At 39.8% G+C, this 17,920-nt stretch overlaps 1 protein-coding gene across 37 annotated transcripts in view; it reads left to right on the top strand.

Annotated features, from left to right (window-relative positions):
- The first annotated feature begins 249 nt into the window (after positions 1–249).
- Positions 250–17,920, top strand: part of FANCC (FA complementation group C) — a 348,443-nt gene continuing 330,772 nt past the window's right edge. For 30 of the 37 annotated variants that reach the window (XR_015170188.1, XR_015170187.1, XM_086416995.1 and 27 more), the window contains exons 1-2: positions 250–430; positions 12,697–12,764. The gene's annotated coding sequence lies outside the window, so the exon portion shown is untranslated. The remainder of the gene's footprint in view (positions 431–12,696; positions 12,765–17,920) is intronic. The other 7 variants (XM_086416983.1, XM_086416977.1, XM_086416988.1 and 4 more) reach the window with 1 other exon arrangement.

Below are 17,920 nucleotides of genomic sequence, written 5' to 3'. Positions count from 1 at the left end.
CAACCTATTTAAAAACCCAGGGTTTTCCCCCTTCAGGTCCTTCCTGCGGTCTACTTGAAACCCGCGACACCAGCTTAGTGCTCAGGAACAACTAAGGCAGCCTCAGTAGGACCCCTCGCCTAGGCCCGCCCCAACGGACCGACTTCCGGCCGAGCCTGGGCCCGCGTCCCGCCCCACGAGCACGAGATTCGTCGGAATTTTCCCGCGAGGCCGCCGGGGTGCAGGGTCGCTGGCCAAGCCCCAGAGTGCACTGCGAATACGTGCGCGCGCGGCTCAGCTGCCGAACAGCCGCGGGAAAATTCTAAGAGTCAAAACAGAACACGAAAACCAATACGAGGCAAAGTCAAATTTTCAAGCCACAGAACCCGGGCGGTTGGCAGCCTTGCCGCCACTGCCCAAACTGCTGAAGTTGCTCTGGCGCGGACCACCGGTAAGAGAGAGGCCGCAGAGCGCGAGTGAAGGCGTCTGCCTCCCTCGGGGGTCTGGCCGACACGTCAGCTTGAGGGTGTGGGTTGGGGTAGGGGGGAAAGGCTCGCGAGAACGTCCGCTGCGCGCACCGCACCTAGGTGAGTGAGCAGGGCTTGGGCGGTGAGCGGGGCTGCGAAGTGGATAGAGGTTTGAGGTGGGGCCAACCCTGGGGGGCGGGGCCGCAGGCTAGGGGCGTGGTTAGAGGGCGGGGCAGGCTCAGGGGGTGGAGCCAACCGAGGGGTCGAGCGGAAGGGAGCCCTCCCCATAGCTGTGGGAACTGGGGATTGCTGTTTTGCTTCTTTCTGTTCCTTAAGCGGAGGCAGCTTAAAAGGACAGGAGCAAAGGTGACTTTCTTTGCCCTGGATCCTTGGGCGCTCTGAAAAGCTCGCCATTTAAAATTCATCACCCTTTAAAGCTGGCTGCCTGCTCGTCGCACCGCCCCCCGCCCCCAGAGTGCTGGGTGGTGGGGGCCCAATTAGAGGAGCCCGGGGCGGTTTGTTACCCTTCCTGCTTTCCCAGCTTTGCATCTTAGGAGGAGAGTTGGGTTCTGATGGGCGACAATTTCCCAGAAACTCACTTTTTTGGAATGGCAGGCCAAATAGTGTCCAAAGCCTTGGGGAGGTGGTTTTTTTTTTTTTTTTTTGCGAGGGTTGGGAATGTTAGTTTAGCTTGCTTTTTCGGTAATTTTTTACGTGGACGCGTTTACAACATGAACCCTCTATGGTCATGTTGCATGGGCTGGAAGAGTCCGGAAAGGGAAAAAAGATTTGGAGTTTTAAAAACATAGGAAATTTGGGACCAGAATGTCAAGGAAAGGCTGAGGAATTTTCCAGCAAAGACCTATGTTGGAATGTTTGTCGTAATCTGAAATTGTTGGAAAGCTCTCTGGCTCCTGGTTTCATTCTAACCCTTTTCCCATTTAATGCATCATAACTGAGATGTGGTTGACTTTTTATCACATGAGTAGGGCACTTTTGGGCCACCAATATTCAGTTCTTTCCGGATGTCACTCACCTTTAGTGGTGTGCAGCTCAAAACATTTTTTCATTACTTCCCTCAGGAGGAGAGCAAAGATTGATACAAATGGTAGAATTCATACCACGTGTTGGGATCACTTGTACAAAAACTTTGATAGAAAACATATTCATTGTGAGTTTATCCATTAAACTTAAAATGCTATTTCAATCTAATATACTGCACTAGATTCGTAGGGAAGTAAGCCCTCATATACGTTATTCATATGTGTACAAGAAAGACCGCATCAGAAAAGAATTTGCTTTTCCTAGTTATATCAAAGCCCTCTTTCTGGCAGAGTAAAAGTTAGACCCTGCTTCTTTAAAAGTGAGTTAACTATACCTTGGTATATTATATATTTTAATTCACCCTTTTCATTATTTAGTCATGTACCTCTTGATTTCTTGAAAAACACTTACTAAGCAAACATGATTTTGGAAGATCTGAGTTTTCTATACTGTAATAAAAAACATTAACTTGACTGATTAGCTGAATGTGAAAGATGTGGTGCTGCTTGTATGTGAAACTGTGTGTGTACATTTAAAAATAAATGGTACTTTTAACTAGTTCCATATTTCACCAAGTAGTTCCAGTAACAATTATACAAATTTTGTATTTATGAAAACCAGTTAAAGGTAGGCCATCCTGGCCAGTAAAAAGTTGGATTGGTTGTCCAGGCCACAGAGACAGCCTAGAAAACCTCACATCAGTGGCAGTTTCAGGTTGGTAGTGGTGGAGCCTCAAGTCAGCCTGGAAATCAGCATCAAATGTATTATTATTATTTTAAAATTGAAATATAGTCAATTTACAATATTGTGTTAGTTTCAAGTTACAGTGTTTTTGCAGATTATACTCCATTATAGGCATTACAAGATAATGGGAATAATTTCATGTACTATACAGTATAGTTGCTTATCTATTTTATATGTAGTAGTTTGTGTCTGTTAATCCCATACTCCTAGTTTGCCCCTCCCCCCTTTCCTTCTCTGCTTTGGTAACCACAAATTTGTTTTCTATATCTGTGAGTCTTTTTCTGTATCTATGAGTCTTTTTCGGTATTATACCTTCATTTTTATTATTTTTTAGATTCCAAATATAAGTGATACAATACAGTATTTTTTTCCTCTGTCTCATTTATTTCACTAAGCATAATATCTTCCAGGTTCATCCATGTTGCTACAAATTTCATTATTTTTTATGGCTCACTTTGTGTGGATCACAATAAACTGTGGAAAATTCTGAAAGAGATGGGAATACCAGACCACCTGACCTGCCTCTTGAGAAACCTATATTCAGGTCAGGAAGCAACAGTTAGAACTGGACATGGAACAACAGACTGGTTCCAAATAGGAAAAGGAGTATGTCAAGGCTGTATATTGTCACCCTGATTATTTAACTTCTATGCAGAGTACATCATGAGAAACACTGGGCTGGAAGAAGTACAAGCTGGAATCAAGATTGCTGGGAGAAATATCAATAACCTCAGATATGCAGATGACACCACCCTTATGGCAGAAAGTGAAGAGGAACTAAAAAGCCTCTTGATGAAAGTGAAAGAGAAGAGTGAAAAAGTTGGCTTAAAGCTCAACATTCAGAAAACAAAGATCATGGCATCTGGTCCCATCAGTTCATGGCAAACAGATGGGGAAACAGTGGAAACAGTGTCAGACTTTATCTTTTTGGACTCCAAAATCACTGCAGATGGTGACTGCAGCCATGAAATTAAAAGACGCTTACTGGTGCGGTCACGTGACCAGTTAGCTGGACACGGGGTGGGGCCGGCGCTGTACTTAGCGCGGGGGCGGCTGCGGGTTAAAAAAAAAAAGAAAGAAAAGACGCTTACTCCTTAGAAGGAAAGTTATGACCAACCCAGATAGCATGTTGAAAAGCAGAGACATTACTTTGCCAACAAAGGTCCGTCTAGTCAAGGCTGTGGTTTTTTCTGTGGTCATGTATGGATGTGAGAGTTGGACTGTGAAGAAGGCTGAGCGCTGAAGCATTGATGCTTTTGAACTGTGGTGTTGGAGAAGATTCTTGAGAGTCCCTTGGACTGCAAGGAGATCCAACCAGTCCATTCTAAAGGAGATCAGCCCTGGGATTTCTTTGGAAGGAATGATGCTAAAGCTGAAACTCTAGTACTTTGGCCACCACATGCGAAGAGCTGACTCATTGGAAAAGACCCTGATGCTGGGAGGGATTGGGGGCAGGAGGAGAAGGGGACGACAGAGGATGAGACGGCTGGATGGCATCACCAACTCGATGCATATGAGTTTGAGTGAACTCTGGGAGTTGGTAATGGACAGGGAGGCCTGGTGTGCTGCGATTCATGTGGTCACAAAGAATCGGACACGACTGAGCCACTGAACTGAATATTACATTGTTTTTATATAATTCACATCTTAATCCAGTCATCTCTTGATTGGGTATTTGGGTTGTTTTTATATCTCAGCTATTATAAATAGTGCTGCTGTAAACATTGGGCTGGATGTACCTTTTCAAATTAGTGTTTTTGTTTTTTCCAGAAACATACACAGAGTGAATCATATGGTAGTTTTATTCTTAGTTTTTTAAGGAGCCTTCATACTGATTTTCATAGTGGTTGGCACCAGTTTATATTTCTACTAACAGTGAAGGAGGGTTCCCTTTTCTTCACATCCCTGACAACATTTGTTATATGTAGACTTTTTGATAGTGGCCTTTCTGATAGGTATAAGGTGATATCTCTTGAGGTTTTGATTTGCATTTTTTATAATTAGTGAAGTTGAGCATCTTTTCATGTGCCTGTTAGTCATCTGTATGTCTTCTTTGGAAAGATGTTTATTCAGGTCTTCTGCCCATATTTCGATTGGGTTGTTTAGTTTTTGATGTTAAGTAGTATGAGCTCTGTACATTTACTTCTTGTCATTTGCATAATTTGCAAATATTTTCTCGCATTCTGTAAGTTGTGGTTTTGTTTTCTTGATGGTTTCCTTTGCTGTGCAACAATGTTAAAATTTAATTGGGCGCCATTTTGGAGAACAGAATGGCAAACCACTCCAGTATTCTTGCCTTGAGAACCCCATGAACAGTATGAAAAGGAATAAGATATGACACTGAAAGATGAATCTCTCCAGGTTGATTGAGTTCAGTTGGTCAGTTGTGTCCAACTCTTTGCAACTTCATGGATTGCAACATGCCAGGCTTCCCTACCCATGACCAACTCCTGGAGCTTGCTCAAACTCATGTCCATCAAGTCAGTGATGCTATCCAACCATCTCATCCTCTGTCATCCCCTTTTCCTCCTTCCTTCAATCTTTCCCAGCACCAGGATGTTTTCCAATGAGCCAGCTCTTCACATCAGATGGCCAAAGTATTGGATTTTCAGCATCAGCGTCAGTTCTCCCAATGAATATTCAGGACTGATTTCCTTCAGGATTGACTGCTTCGATCTCCTTGCAGTCCAAGGGACTCTCAAGAGTCTTTTCCAACACCACAGTTCAGAAGCATCAATTCTTCTGCGCTCAGCTTTCCTAATGGTCCAACTCATATCCATACATGACTACTGGAACAACTGTAGCTTTGACTGTACGGACCTTTGTTGGTAAAGTAATGTCTCTGCTTTTTAATATGTGACCTAGTTTTGTCATAGCTTTTCTTCCAAGGAAAAGCGTCTTTTAATTTCATGGCTACAGACACCATCTGCAGTGATTTTGGAGCCTAAGAAAATAAAGGCTGTCACTGTTCCATTGTTTTCTCACATATTTGCCATGAAATGATGAGACTGGATGCCATGATCTTTGTTTTTTGAATATTGAGTTTTCAGCCAGCTTTTTCTCTCTCCTCATTCGCTTTCATCAGGAGGCTCTTTAGTTCCTTTTGACTTTCTGCCATAAGGGTGGTATCATCTACATATCTGAGGTTGTTGATATTTCTCCCAGCATCTTGATTCCAGCTTGTACTTCATCCAGTCCAGCACTTTGCATGATGTGCTGTGCATATAAGTTAAGTAAGCAAGGTGACAATATACAGCCTTGACATACTCCTTTCCCAATTTGGAACCAATCCATTGTTACATGTCCAGTTATAACTGTAGCTTCTTGACCTGCATACAGACTTCCCAAGAGGCAGGTAAGATGGTCTGGTATTCCCATCTCTTTAAGAATTTTCTACAGTTTGTTGTGATCCACACAGTCAAAGGCTTTAGCATACTCAGGGAAGCGGAAGTAGATGCTTTTCTGGAATTCTCTTGCTTTTTCAATGATCCAGTTTATGTTGGCTATTTAATCTCTGGTTCCTCTGCCTTTTCTAAGTCCAGCTTGAACATCTGGAAGTTCTCAGTTCATGTACTGTTGAAGCCTGGCTTGGAGAATTTTGAGCATTACTTTGCTAGTGTGTGAGATGAATGCAATTGTGCAGTAGTTTAAACATTCTTTGGCATTGCCTTTCTTTGAGACTGGAATGGTAACTGACCTTTTCCAGTCCTGTGGCCACTGCTGAGTTTTCCAAATTTGTTGGCATATTGAGTGCAGCATTTTAACAGCATCATCTTTTAGAATTTGAAATAGCTCAACTGCAATTCCATCACCTCCACTAGCTTTGTTCATAGTGATGCTTCCTAAGGCTCACTTGACTTTGCACTCCAGGATGTCTGGCTCTAGGTGAGTGATCACACCATCATGATTATCTGGGTCATGAAGATCTTTTCTGTATAGTTCTTCTGTGTATTCTTGCCACCTCTTCTTAATATCTTCTTCTTCTGTTGGTCTATACTTTTTCAGTCCTTTAATGACACTCTAGGTTTATAGGTGTCCAATATGCTACTGGGGAGGAGTGGAGAGACAGCTCCAGAAAGAGAGCTGGATCAGAGTGGAAATGACACTCAGTTGTGGATGTGTCTGGTGGTAAAGGTAGTACTCTTGCCTGGAAAATCCCATGGATGGATGAGCCTGATAGGCTGCAGTCCATGAGGTCGCTTAGAGTCGGACACGACTGAGTGATTTCACTTTGACTTTTCACTTTAATGCATTCGAGAAGGAAGTGGCAACCCCCTCCAGTATTCTTGCCTGGAGAATCCCAGGGACAGGGGAGCCTGGTGGGCTGCCGTCTGTGGGGTCGCGCAGAGTTGGACATGACTGAAGGGACTTAGCAGCAGCAGAGAACAATATTGCATAGGAACCTGGAATGTTAGGTCCATGAATCAGGGTAAATTGGATGTGGTCAAGCAGGAGATGGCAAGAGTGAAAATTGACATTTTAGAAATCTGTGAACTAAAATGGATGGGAACGGGCAAATTTAATTCAGATGGTCATTATATCTACTACTGTGGAAAATAGTCCCTTAGAAGAAATAGAGTAGCCCTCATAGTCAACAGAAGAGTCCGAAATGCAATACTTGGGTGCAGTCTTAAAAATGACAGAGCAATCTCAATTTGTTTCCAGAGCAAGCCATTCAGCATCACAGTAATCCAGGTCTATAGCTCAGCTACTAATGCTGAAGAAGCTGAAGTTGAATGGCTCTATGAAGACTTAAAGACCTTCTAGAACTTACACCAGAAAAAAAAAAAAAGGATGTTCTTTTCATCATAGAAGGTTGGAGTGCAAAAGTAGGAAGTCAAGAGATACCTGGAGTAACAGGCAGAATTGGCCTTGGAGTACAACATGAAGCAGGGGAAAGGGTAACAGAGTTTTGTCAAGAGAACACACTGATAGCAAAAACCCTTTTCCAGCAACACAAGAGATGACTCTACACATGGACATCACCAGGTGGTCAATATCGAAATCAGATTGATTATATTCTTTGCCTCCAAAGATAGAGAAGCTCTATACAGTCAGCAAAAAGTCATGGAGCTGACTGGCTCAGATCGTGAGCTATTTATTCCAAAATTCAGGCTGAGATTAAGGAAGGTAGGGAAAACCATTAGGTCATTCAGGCATGACCTAAATCAAATCCCTTATGATTATACAGTGGAGGTAATAAATAGATTCAAGAGGTTAGTTCTGGTAGATGAGTGCCTGAAGAACTGTATTCATAATGTTGTGCAAGAGGCCATGATGAAGACCATTGCAAAGAAAAGGAATGCAGGAAGGCAAAGTGGTTGTCTGAGGAGGCTTTACAAATAGCTGAGAAAATAAGAGAAGAAAAAAAGCAAAGGAGAAAGGGAAAGATATACCAAACTGAATCTAGAGTTCCAGAAAAGTGCAGCAAGAAATAAGAAAGCCTTCTTAATTGAACAATGCAAAGAATTAGAGGAAAACAGTAGAATAGGAAAGACTAGAGATCTCTTCAAGAAAATTGAAGATATCAAGGGAACATTTCATGCAAAGATGGGCATGAGAAGAGACGAAATGGCAAGGAGCTCACAGAAGCAAAAGAGATTAAGAAGAAGTCACAAGAATATACAGAAGAGATATACAAAAAAGGTCTTAATGACCTGGATAACCATGATGGTGTGTGGTTACTAACCTAGAGCCAGACATCCTGGAGTGTGATATCAAGTGGGCCTTAGGAAGCATTACTACCAATAAAGCTAGTGGAGGTGATGGAGGCCCATTTGTTTGTTTTTGCTTTTATTTATTTTTCCATAGAAGACTGACCGAAGAAAATACTGCTATATTTGTGTAAAACTGTTCTACCTCTGTTCTGTTTGGGGAGTTTTATGGTTTCAGGTTGTAAACATTTAGGTCTTTAAACCATTTTGAGTTTATTTTTGTATGTGATGTGAGGAAATAACCTAATCTCATTGTTTTACATATGGTTGTACAGTTTTCCTAACACCAGTTATTCAAGAGACTATCATTTCTCTATTGTATATTCTTGCCTCCTTTGTCATAGAGTAATTGACCATTGGTGCATAGATTTGTTTGGGGCTCTGTATTCTGTTTCATTGATCTGTGTGTCTTTTTCTGACAATACCATGCTGTTTTGATTACTGTGGCTTTGCATTATAGTCTGAAGTCAGGGAGGGTTGTACCTCCAGCTTTACTGTTTTTTTTCTCAGGATGCTTTGGCAGTTCAGGGTTTTTTTTTTGTGGTTCCATATAATTTTAGGATTATTTGTTTTCATTCTGTGAAAAATGTTAGGGGTATTTTGATAGGGATTACATTAAATCTGTAGATTGCTTTGGATAGTATGGACACTTTAATAATTTTAATTCATGTAGTCCAAGCACATGAGTTAGCTTTCCATTTCTATTTTATTCCCCCTTTTCTTTTGAATAATTTCAGTTTCCTTCATCATTGCTTTATAATTTTCAGAGTATAAGTCTTTTACTTCCTTTGTAAGTTTATTCCTATGTTTATTTTTTGGGGTACAATTTTAAATACGTTTATTGTTTTACTTTTTCTGATGTTTCATTATTAGTGTAACAGATTATTAATACAATAGATTTCTACATATTAATCTTGTATCCTGTAGTCTTGCTGATTTCATTTATACTTATAGTTTTGGGTGGAAGCTCTAAGGTTCTCTATAGAGTATCATGTCATCTGCAAATAGTGACAGTTTTACTTCTTTCCTTCCAGTTTGGATACCTTTTATTTATTTTTCTTGTCTTATTGCTGTGTCTAGGACACAGCAATGGAAATGACAAGAGTGGGCATCTTTGTCTGGATTTTTAATTTAGCTGAAAGGGTTTCAGCTGAAACAGTTGAAAGTTTTAATTTCATTTAATAGTTGGGTCTTAATTATGTTGGTTGTGGATTTGTCATAAATGTCTCTTGTTATGTTGAGATATATTCCCACCATATCCAATTTTTATCATGAATGAATGTTGAAATTTGTCAAATGATTTTTCTGCATCTGTTGAGATAATTAGACTTCCCCACTGGCACTGTGGTACTGTAAATAAGCATCAACAGTGGCTACTGCTGTCTTAGCAGGCCCACACCCTACAGACCCTCTTGTCGCCTCGGTGTCCCTAGATTGAATCTTTCCCCAGGTCCTGGCTACTCTAGAGCCAGGGCCAAGCTGTGACAGGGACAGAGAAGGGGCAGGGATTTTTCTCAGAGTGGAGTGGGGAATGTGGCAAGGGAGCAGCCTCTAAGACAGACCTCCCTCCTCCCTGTCTAGTGGTGAGGCAATACCTATGCACCTCTTTCTAGTGGAGCCTTGACTTCTTCAGTCTATCTGTCCTAGTAGCAGCCAAGGGGGCTTGTCTCATCCACATAGGTCCCCAGGACTGGGACACCCATTCTGTGGCTTGACCCACTCACTTTCACAGGATAAGTGTCTGCTTGTGTGATCTCCCTTTTCCTTTTAGTCCCCTCCCAGGGGCATAGGTCCAACTCATTACTCTTCTTTCTGTCCTGCCCGATTATGTGTGTATCTTTATTATAGCTTTGATTTTATAGTTCTTCTGCCAGTTTCCAGGTAGTTTTCCTTGAGAATTGTTCCACATATAGATGTGTTTTTGCTCTATTTATGGGGGAAGGTGACCTGCATGTCCTCTTATTCTGCCATCTTGATCCCCCCCACCCCAAAATGGATTTATTCAATTTTATTTTAGGCTGGGGTATGTACATTTTCTGTTTTTGTTCATAGATCTTGAAAGACTGATCTTTTAGTATGAAAGAAACATCTATAAAAGAAGTGCATTGACTTTGCAGTGTTTTAGTAGAGAAGGAAAAACTTTAAAAGTTCATCAGAAAATAAAGTAGATAAAAAGGCAAATCTTGAGCATTGAAAATTTTCTACTAAATATCACACTTATTTTTTGGACTTTCTTTTTTAAGAACATGAAAAATACAGATCTCTATTTTTACATATCTTTATTTTACTTTGTTTGTAGCTGTAACAGGAAAAACGTTTACCTTAAAAAGATAGCCCAAACCCATGTAATAATGGTAGCAAGCCTATCACTACCCCATGAAACACATTAAAAAAAAGAGACATTTTTGGACTGATTTTTGAAGAGACTTTGCAGAGTTCCCTGGTCCATTCATTCTCTTAGGCTCTTCAATAAACTGTGCTGAGTGTGTAGAAAACATTTCCCTGTTAAGATAGGAACATCTATAATCTTCCTCTTACGTATCTCTAATAACAGGAAAGCAAAGTTCATATAAAAAAATCACCTTTTGGAACTGTATCCTCTTTTCTAAATAATTAAGTGATTTTTAGTAAATTTAGAAGATTTTTGAGATTGTGCAGTGATCACAGCAATTCAGTTTTAGAAATTTTACATCACCTTAATAAGTTTGCCTCTGCAGGTTTTGTACTCAGACCTGGTGCTGGCTTTTAGCCTCAGGAAACCATTGATTTGCTTTCTATCACTATCAATTAGCCTTTTATGGAGATGGATTTATGAAATAAGTGCCATCTTATGTCTGGCTTCATTTAGCATAATGGTTTTGAGATTTATCCATGCTGTAGCATGTATCCGTAGTTTGTTCCTGTTTATTGATAAATAACCATTGTATGATTATACTACATTTTCTTTATCCATTCATCAGTTGATGGACATCAGTTGTTTTTACTTTCTGGCTATTATGAATAATGCTGCTATGAGCATTCATGTACAAGTCTTTGTGTGGACATATGTTCTCATTTTTCTTGGATAAATACCCATAAGGAGATTACTGGGTTGTGTAGTAGGTTCACATTTTAATTTTTTAAGAAACAGCTAAACTGTTTTCCAATATGGCCATACAGTATCATGTTCCCAGAAGCATTGTGTGAGAGTTTCAATTTTTCCATATCTTGACTTGTTACTGTGTCTTTTTTCATAGCCATCTTAGTATGAAGTAGTATCTCATATTAGTTTTAATTTGCGTTTCTCTATTGGCTAATGATGTTGAACAAATTTTCAAATACTTATATACTGTTCCTATGTTGTCTTTGAAATGTCTACTGAAATCTTTAGTCCATTTTTGGATTGGTTTGCCTTCTTATTGGGCTGTACACATTCTTTGTGTATTCTGGGTACAAGCCCAATGTATGTTTTATAAATTATTTCAGTAAATAATTTATTACCCAGTCTGTTGCTTGTCTTTTCATTTTCTCTGTGGTATCTTTTGAAATACAAGTTTTTATTTTGAGGAAGTCCAGTTTATCAGTTTTTTAAAAAAATAATGCTTTAGGTTCATGTTCAATTTCTACTAACTTTTGTGTATGGTATGCAGTATGGGTCCAAATTCATCTTTTTTGTGTGTATGGATATCCAGTTGTTTTAGCATTATTTGTTGAGGAAAAATAAAAAGATCCTTTTCCCATTTAATCGCCTTTGCACCTTTGTCAAAAATCAAGTGACCATAAATTATTTCTAGACTCTCATTTCTGTTTGAGTCATTGTTATGCCTCTTCTCATACCAGCACCACACTGTCTTGATTATATGGTATCTTTATAGTTAGTTTTGAAATTGGGTAGTATAAGTCTTCTGATATTTTTTTCTTTTTCAAAATTGTTTTGGCTATGCTGGTTTCCTTAGATTTCCATATAAATTTTTGTATCATTTTGTCGTTTTTTCCGAAAAAGCCTACTGTGATGGATTTTGATAGAAACTGCATATAATCTGTAGATTTGTTTGGGGGAGAATTGCTGTTGCCATCTTAACATGAACATGGACTGTCTTTCTGTTTTGTACGACATTTCATTTCTTTTAGCAATGTTTTGTAATTTTCAGTGCACAAGTCTTGCCCTTCTTTTGTTAACTTTATTTTGAAGTGTTTAACTTTTTTGTGTTATTGTGAGTAGAGTTTTTCAGATTTTGTTTTTGGATTGTTCATTGCCAATACGTAAAAATATAATTGATTTTTGTTTATTTATCTTGTGTCCTGCAACCTTACTTTACTATTATATTAAGCAGGGTTTTTTTGTGTGTGAATTCCTTAGAATTTTCTACATACAGTATCATGTCATTTGCAAATATAGACAGTTTTTACTTATTGTATCTCAGTTCAGTTCAGTCGCTCAGTCGTGTCCGACTCTGCGACCCCATGGACTGCAGCATGCCAGGGTTCTTGGCCATCACCAACTCCCAGAGCTTGTCAAACTCATGTCCATCGAGTCAGTGACGCCATCCAGCCAACTCATCCTCTGTCATTCCCTTCTCCTCCTGCCTTCAGTCTTTCCCAGCATCAGGGTCTCTTCCAGTGAATCAGTTCTTTGCATCAGGTGGCCCAAGTATTGGAGCTTCAGCATCAGTTCTTTCAATTAATATTCAGGACTGATTTCTTTTAGGATTGACTAGATATATCTTTGTATCTAGATGCCTTAATTTTTTTTTTTTTTTTTTGCCTAGAACCTCTAATACATTGTGAACAGAAGTAAGGAGCGTGGATCTTATTGACTTGTTCCTGATCTTAGGAGGTAAGCATTTAATCTTGTGTGCCCAATGCACAGTGAGGCCAAACAAAATTGAAAGGTCAGTGTTTGGAGCAGAGAAAGGTTTATTGCCGCACCGTGCAAGGGGACAGGTGGCTTATTTCTCCCCGCAACCCCCCAAGTCCCAAACTCCCTGAAGGGTTACAGCAAAGCATTTTTAAGGGCAAAGTGAGAAAAGGGTGCCCTTGTGAAATGTTGTTGCTGAACCATGAAAGATGCTGGGATTCTTGGCCTCTGGAGAAGAATTCAATCTGGGGCCAGAGACAAGGCTTGATCACTCAGAGCTTTTGTGTAGTAAAGTTTTATTAAAGTATAAAAGAGATAGAGAAAGCTTCTGACATAGACATCAGAAGGGGGCAGAAAGAGTGCCCCCTTGCTAGTATTAGCAATGGAGTTATATACTTTTAATTAGTTATTTCAGTGAATCAAAAGAATGTCTGGTGGTTGTAAAGACCTTACTAGACCTACTCCCATAATTTACATTTTAAGATTACAGGATTAGCCAGAAGGTTTTTTTTTTTTTCAGAGACTGTCCTCAAGCAGGATACATTATTGTTATATAATCCTAAGGAATGTAGAGGGAAAAACAGTTTGTCCTTTCCTCCTCCTCGAGAATTCCAGACCCCTCTCTTCTTGGAGACCGCTGGACTTATCAACCTGCCTAGGAATTGACTCTCACTTGGTTGGTTGGTTGTTGCAGACTGTTGGTGCAGGAATTCTTTGTTCTTGCAGCTGTCCACATGGGTCAGGTCATGATGTTGTAAACCTCCAACAAATGTTATTCCTTCTTCTGCAACTTTTTATCTGTATATGAATGGACTTTTAAAGATCTGCCTTGAAAATAGGTTATCCTATATATTTCAGACTATATGCAATCATTGGTAACTAAAGCAAAAGAAACAGGTCTAATGTGGAGTCAGATTTGTTCTTCCCTGTTACTCTTTTACCATTAGGAATGATGGTAGCACTGTGATCTTTTCAGAAATGCCCTTTCAGAAAGTTGGGAAACTTTCCTTCTGTTCCTAGATTGTTGAGAGTTCCTATCATGAACAAATGTTGGATTTTGTTAGATGCTTTTCTGCATCTATTGAGATAACCATGTGGTTAGTTACTTTATTCTATTAATATGACTCATTGCATTAATTGATTTTTTAATGCTATACTGGCTTTGCATTCCTAGGATAAATCCCACTTGGTCATGGTATATAATCCTTTTTATGTGTTACTGGATTTGGTTTAGTAATGTTTTGTTTAGGATTTTGTGTCTGTGTTTTTGAGGAATATTGGCAGGTGATTTTCTTGTGCTGTCTTTGACTGATCTTATGGCAATTCTGGCATTTTAATATGAGTTGGGAAGTGTTCTCTCCTCTTACATTTTCTGAAAGAGTTTGTAAAGGATTAGTATTATTTCTTCTTTAAATATATGGTGGAATTCATCCATGAAGTTATCTGTTCATGAATTTTTATTGGAAAAATTTAAATGACAACTTCAATGTCTTTACATGTTACAGGTCAATTTTGATTTTCTCTTTCTTCTTGAGTAAGTTTTGGTAAGTTGCTTCTCTCTAGGATTTCCCCGCCCCCCTCCTATTATCTAAGTTGTGTCATTTGTTGGCATAAAAGTGATCCTATAGAGTCAGCAGTGATGCCTCCTGTTTCATTTCTGATTGGGGTAGTTAGTATCTTTTTCTCTTCTTGCTCAGTGTAGCTAAAAGTTTATTGGTTTTGATATTTTCAAGAACCAACTTTTTGTTTCATTGATTTTACCAGTTGTTTTTCTGTTTTCATTGATTTCCGCTGTAATCTTTATTATAGCTTTCCTTCTGCTTGCTTTATGTTTAGTTTGTTGTTCTTTTTCTAGTTTTTTAAGGTAGAAGCTTAAGTTATTGATTTGAGACCTTTATTCTTTTCTAATACAACTGTTCAGTTACAAATTTCTCTTTAAGCACTGCTTAGGCTGCATCCCCCAAATTTTGATATGTTTATGTTTTTGTCATCAGTTCAAGATATTTTCAGTTTACTATGTGATCCCTTTTTTGAGCCATTGATTATTTAGAAGTGTGGATTTAATTTCCAAATATTTTAGGGTTTCATGTATGTTTATTGTTGATTTTAAGTCCATTGTGGTCAGAACATGTGCTTTTAAAATTTGTTAAGGCCTCTTGTTTGATTGTATAACAACTAACTGTATTTCTGCCCAACAAGATAAAGCTATTCTTACAAGTGAAGACATTTTTTTCTTTCTCCAAATGAGCAAATGCACAATTCCAAGAGTCATTGTATTAATTACTTACTATGTCACATTTCAAAATCAGCCATGGCTTAATCACTCAGTTGTGTTTGACTCTGTGACCCCAGGACTATAGCTCACCAGGCTCCACTGTCCATGGGGATTCTCCAGGCAAGAATAATGGAGTGGGTTGCCATGTCCTCCTCCAGGGGATCTTCCCAACCCAGGGATCAAACCCAGGTCTTCCGCATCGCAGGCAGATTCTTTACCATCTGAGCCACCAGGGAAGCCCAAGAATACTGAAGTAGGTAGCCTATTCCTTCTCCAGGGGACAGGCTTCCTGACCCAGGAATCCAACCGGGTCTCCTGCATTGCAGGCGGATTCTTCACAAGCTGAGCTAACTGTTTGACTCAACAATTCCTTTGCTACATGTATATACACCAGGATGTGTAAACCTGTGCTCCAGGAGTGTCATTCAAAACAGCAAAATCGCCGGCTGGTCGAGGCCACTGTGGCGCTCCTCCTTCGCCAGTGTGCGCCGGCAGTCTGGGCACACCCACAGCGGCAGGTGTAGCATGCTGTTGCCCTTGGGCACCATTGACAGGGCCAGTTTGCTTACGGTCTTCATTCCACTCTCTAAGAACGAAGAGTCCTTCCGCACTCTTCTGCACAGGAGACAGTAACCCCCAGCGGGGTAGGGTGGTGGTCTATGATTCATGCCAAAATTAAAAGGAGTCTCTAAACGCTTTCTAAAATCAGCCATAGTCCCACTGAATGTTCTGTTGTGTAAAGACAAAATTGTAAAGCCATCTTCTAACAACTTGTCCATAAAATAAAAATGATAAGGAAAGAGAAGGAAATTTGTTAACATATGTATGTGTGTGTGTGTATATATATATAAAATAATGTATATTAATACATATATATACACATACACATATAATGAGCAAATAGAAAATATGTAAAACTTTTACAATCCTTGTTCCTCTAGTTGACCATAAGGCCATAATTGATATCCATGACTTCTTTGTACAACTCATTCCGTATTTCCTGGGCCCTCAGCCAGAGCCTTAGATGGTTAGAATTTTTTCCCGGTAAATGAGCAGACCTTTATCCTTGAAGGATCTGAGCTTCAGAGCCTTCTCTTGCTCTGATTCTACTCAAAGCAGGCAGCTTTACCCATGACTCTATAGATGGGTCGAAATAGTGCATGCAAACGTGTTGCCTTCAAAATTCAAAGAACTTACTGCACAACTGTGCCTCTTTTCATGATAGGTGGTACATTAGAGCAGCTTATATTTCACCTTGCAGAGTATATATCTTGCATGCTGTGGGTCTGATTTGGCCTATTACCTGTTTTTGTGTGACTTGTAAGCTAAGAATTTTTAAAAATATTTTTAAATGTTTGGGGAAAAAAAAAAAGAATAAAGGACAGAATCCGTAAAGCCTAAAATATTTATTATGTGGACCTTTATAGAAGAAGTTTGCTAACTGCTGCTTCAAACTATTAAACCCCATTTACTTCACTGAGGTGGGGGACCCATGAGTTTCTCAGGGTTTATTGGCATGTGTGTTAATAAGGCATCTAAAGGACTTTGTCATTTCTTGTTCATCAGATCCAGTCAGCATGGTTGTGTTCAAGTAGTAGACCAGTGTGATATTTTATGTACTGTCCGGTCAAGTGCCTCTCACTCCTGCAGCCCACATGACTTCCTCAGTGTCCAGCTTCTGTAGCTTGAGTGATTCCTCAGAGCTCAGCTCCCCGACTGCCTGGCTCCTGGGACCTGCAGTCCCTCTAGCAGGCTCCTGGGCATGTGCTGCTCCTCTGGTGCCCAGTCCTGGGGTGCAATGGGGCCAGTAGCACTTAGTCACCTGCAGCTTGCCCCAACATTCCCCTTGGGTGATTTTTTTTTTTTTTTAATAGAGTGCCTCTGGTGAGACACTTGCTTGCAACCAGGTTTTCCTGGCACCATGTACGGTAGGTATCTGGCAAGTTACAAAAGGTGGATTTCCATCAAGTTCTACTGGCACAGCACCCATAGAGACTTCACTGTCATTTGGTTAGCCGTGGCTGTGTCCTCTCCAATAAGATTTAGATCTTATCGGGTGCCTGGTGGGTAGAGTCAAAGGGGGTGTTGTTCTTGGGTGCTGAATTCCAGCACCAGAAAGTAGTGGGTGCTGTTTATATCTGCTATTCCTATATTCTTTAGATTTCTTTTTACTTTTGACTAGCCAGTCTCCTGGTTAACTCAGTTATAGTGAATAATTCTTTATATTTGATTTCCCTTATTCAAACTGCTGTGTGGTTTTTTTCCTTCTGATTGGACCCAGGTTGATCTATTCTCTTTGCTTCTAACTTCATAAGAGAAAGTAAATGGTGAGAGTAATTAGCTTATTCATTTTCTTGAACTGTGAAAGTAAAACTTGAGGATTATTATCACTTCCAAATCACAAAAGGTAGGTTTTGATGAGATTATCTCATGCTTTTGCGTAGTGATGAATTGGGCTTTATAGTTCTTTGCTTCTTTCAGACCTTTGAAAAATAGAGTATGGGTATCAAGGGAAGTGGGGTTAGGGAGTAAGAGGGAAGGGGAAGAGGAAAGGAATTGGTGTTGTGGTCAGTGTTATGGCATCCAGTGGGTAGGACCCCGGATGGCATGATTTTACATCTGTCTGGCTATACTTCTTATTATCCTTTATCCCATGGTTTTCATTTTTCAGATTTTTAGGACTGTAGTTTTTTCATTTTCCTTTAGAAGCCCAATGCTGATTTTGTAATACAGAATATATGTTATATGTAACATTTTTAATGTTTACTCTGTTTTTATATAATCTGAGATCTGGAGTCAGATATTCTGCTAACTACCCATAAGACAGTTAGAGACTGCTGTATTTTACATACACACACAA

Source organism: Bos grunniens, chromosome 8 (assembly GCF_055505025.1).
Source record: "Bos grunniens cultivar Pamir isolate PY7600 chromosome 8, Bosgru_T2T1.0, whole genome shotgun sequence".
Taxonomy (NCBI): Eukaryota; Metazoa; Chordata; class Mammalia; order Artiodactyla; family Bovidae; genus Bos; species Bos grunniens.
This window is presented reverse-complemented; position numbering and strand designations above follow the sequence as displayed.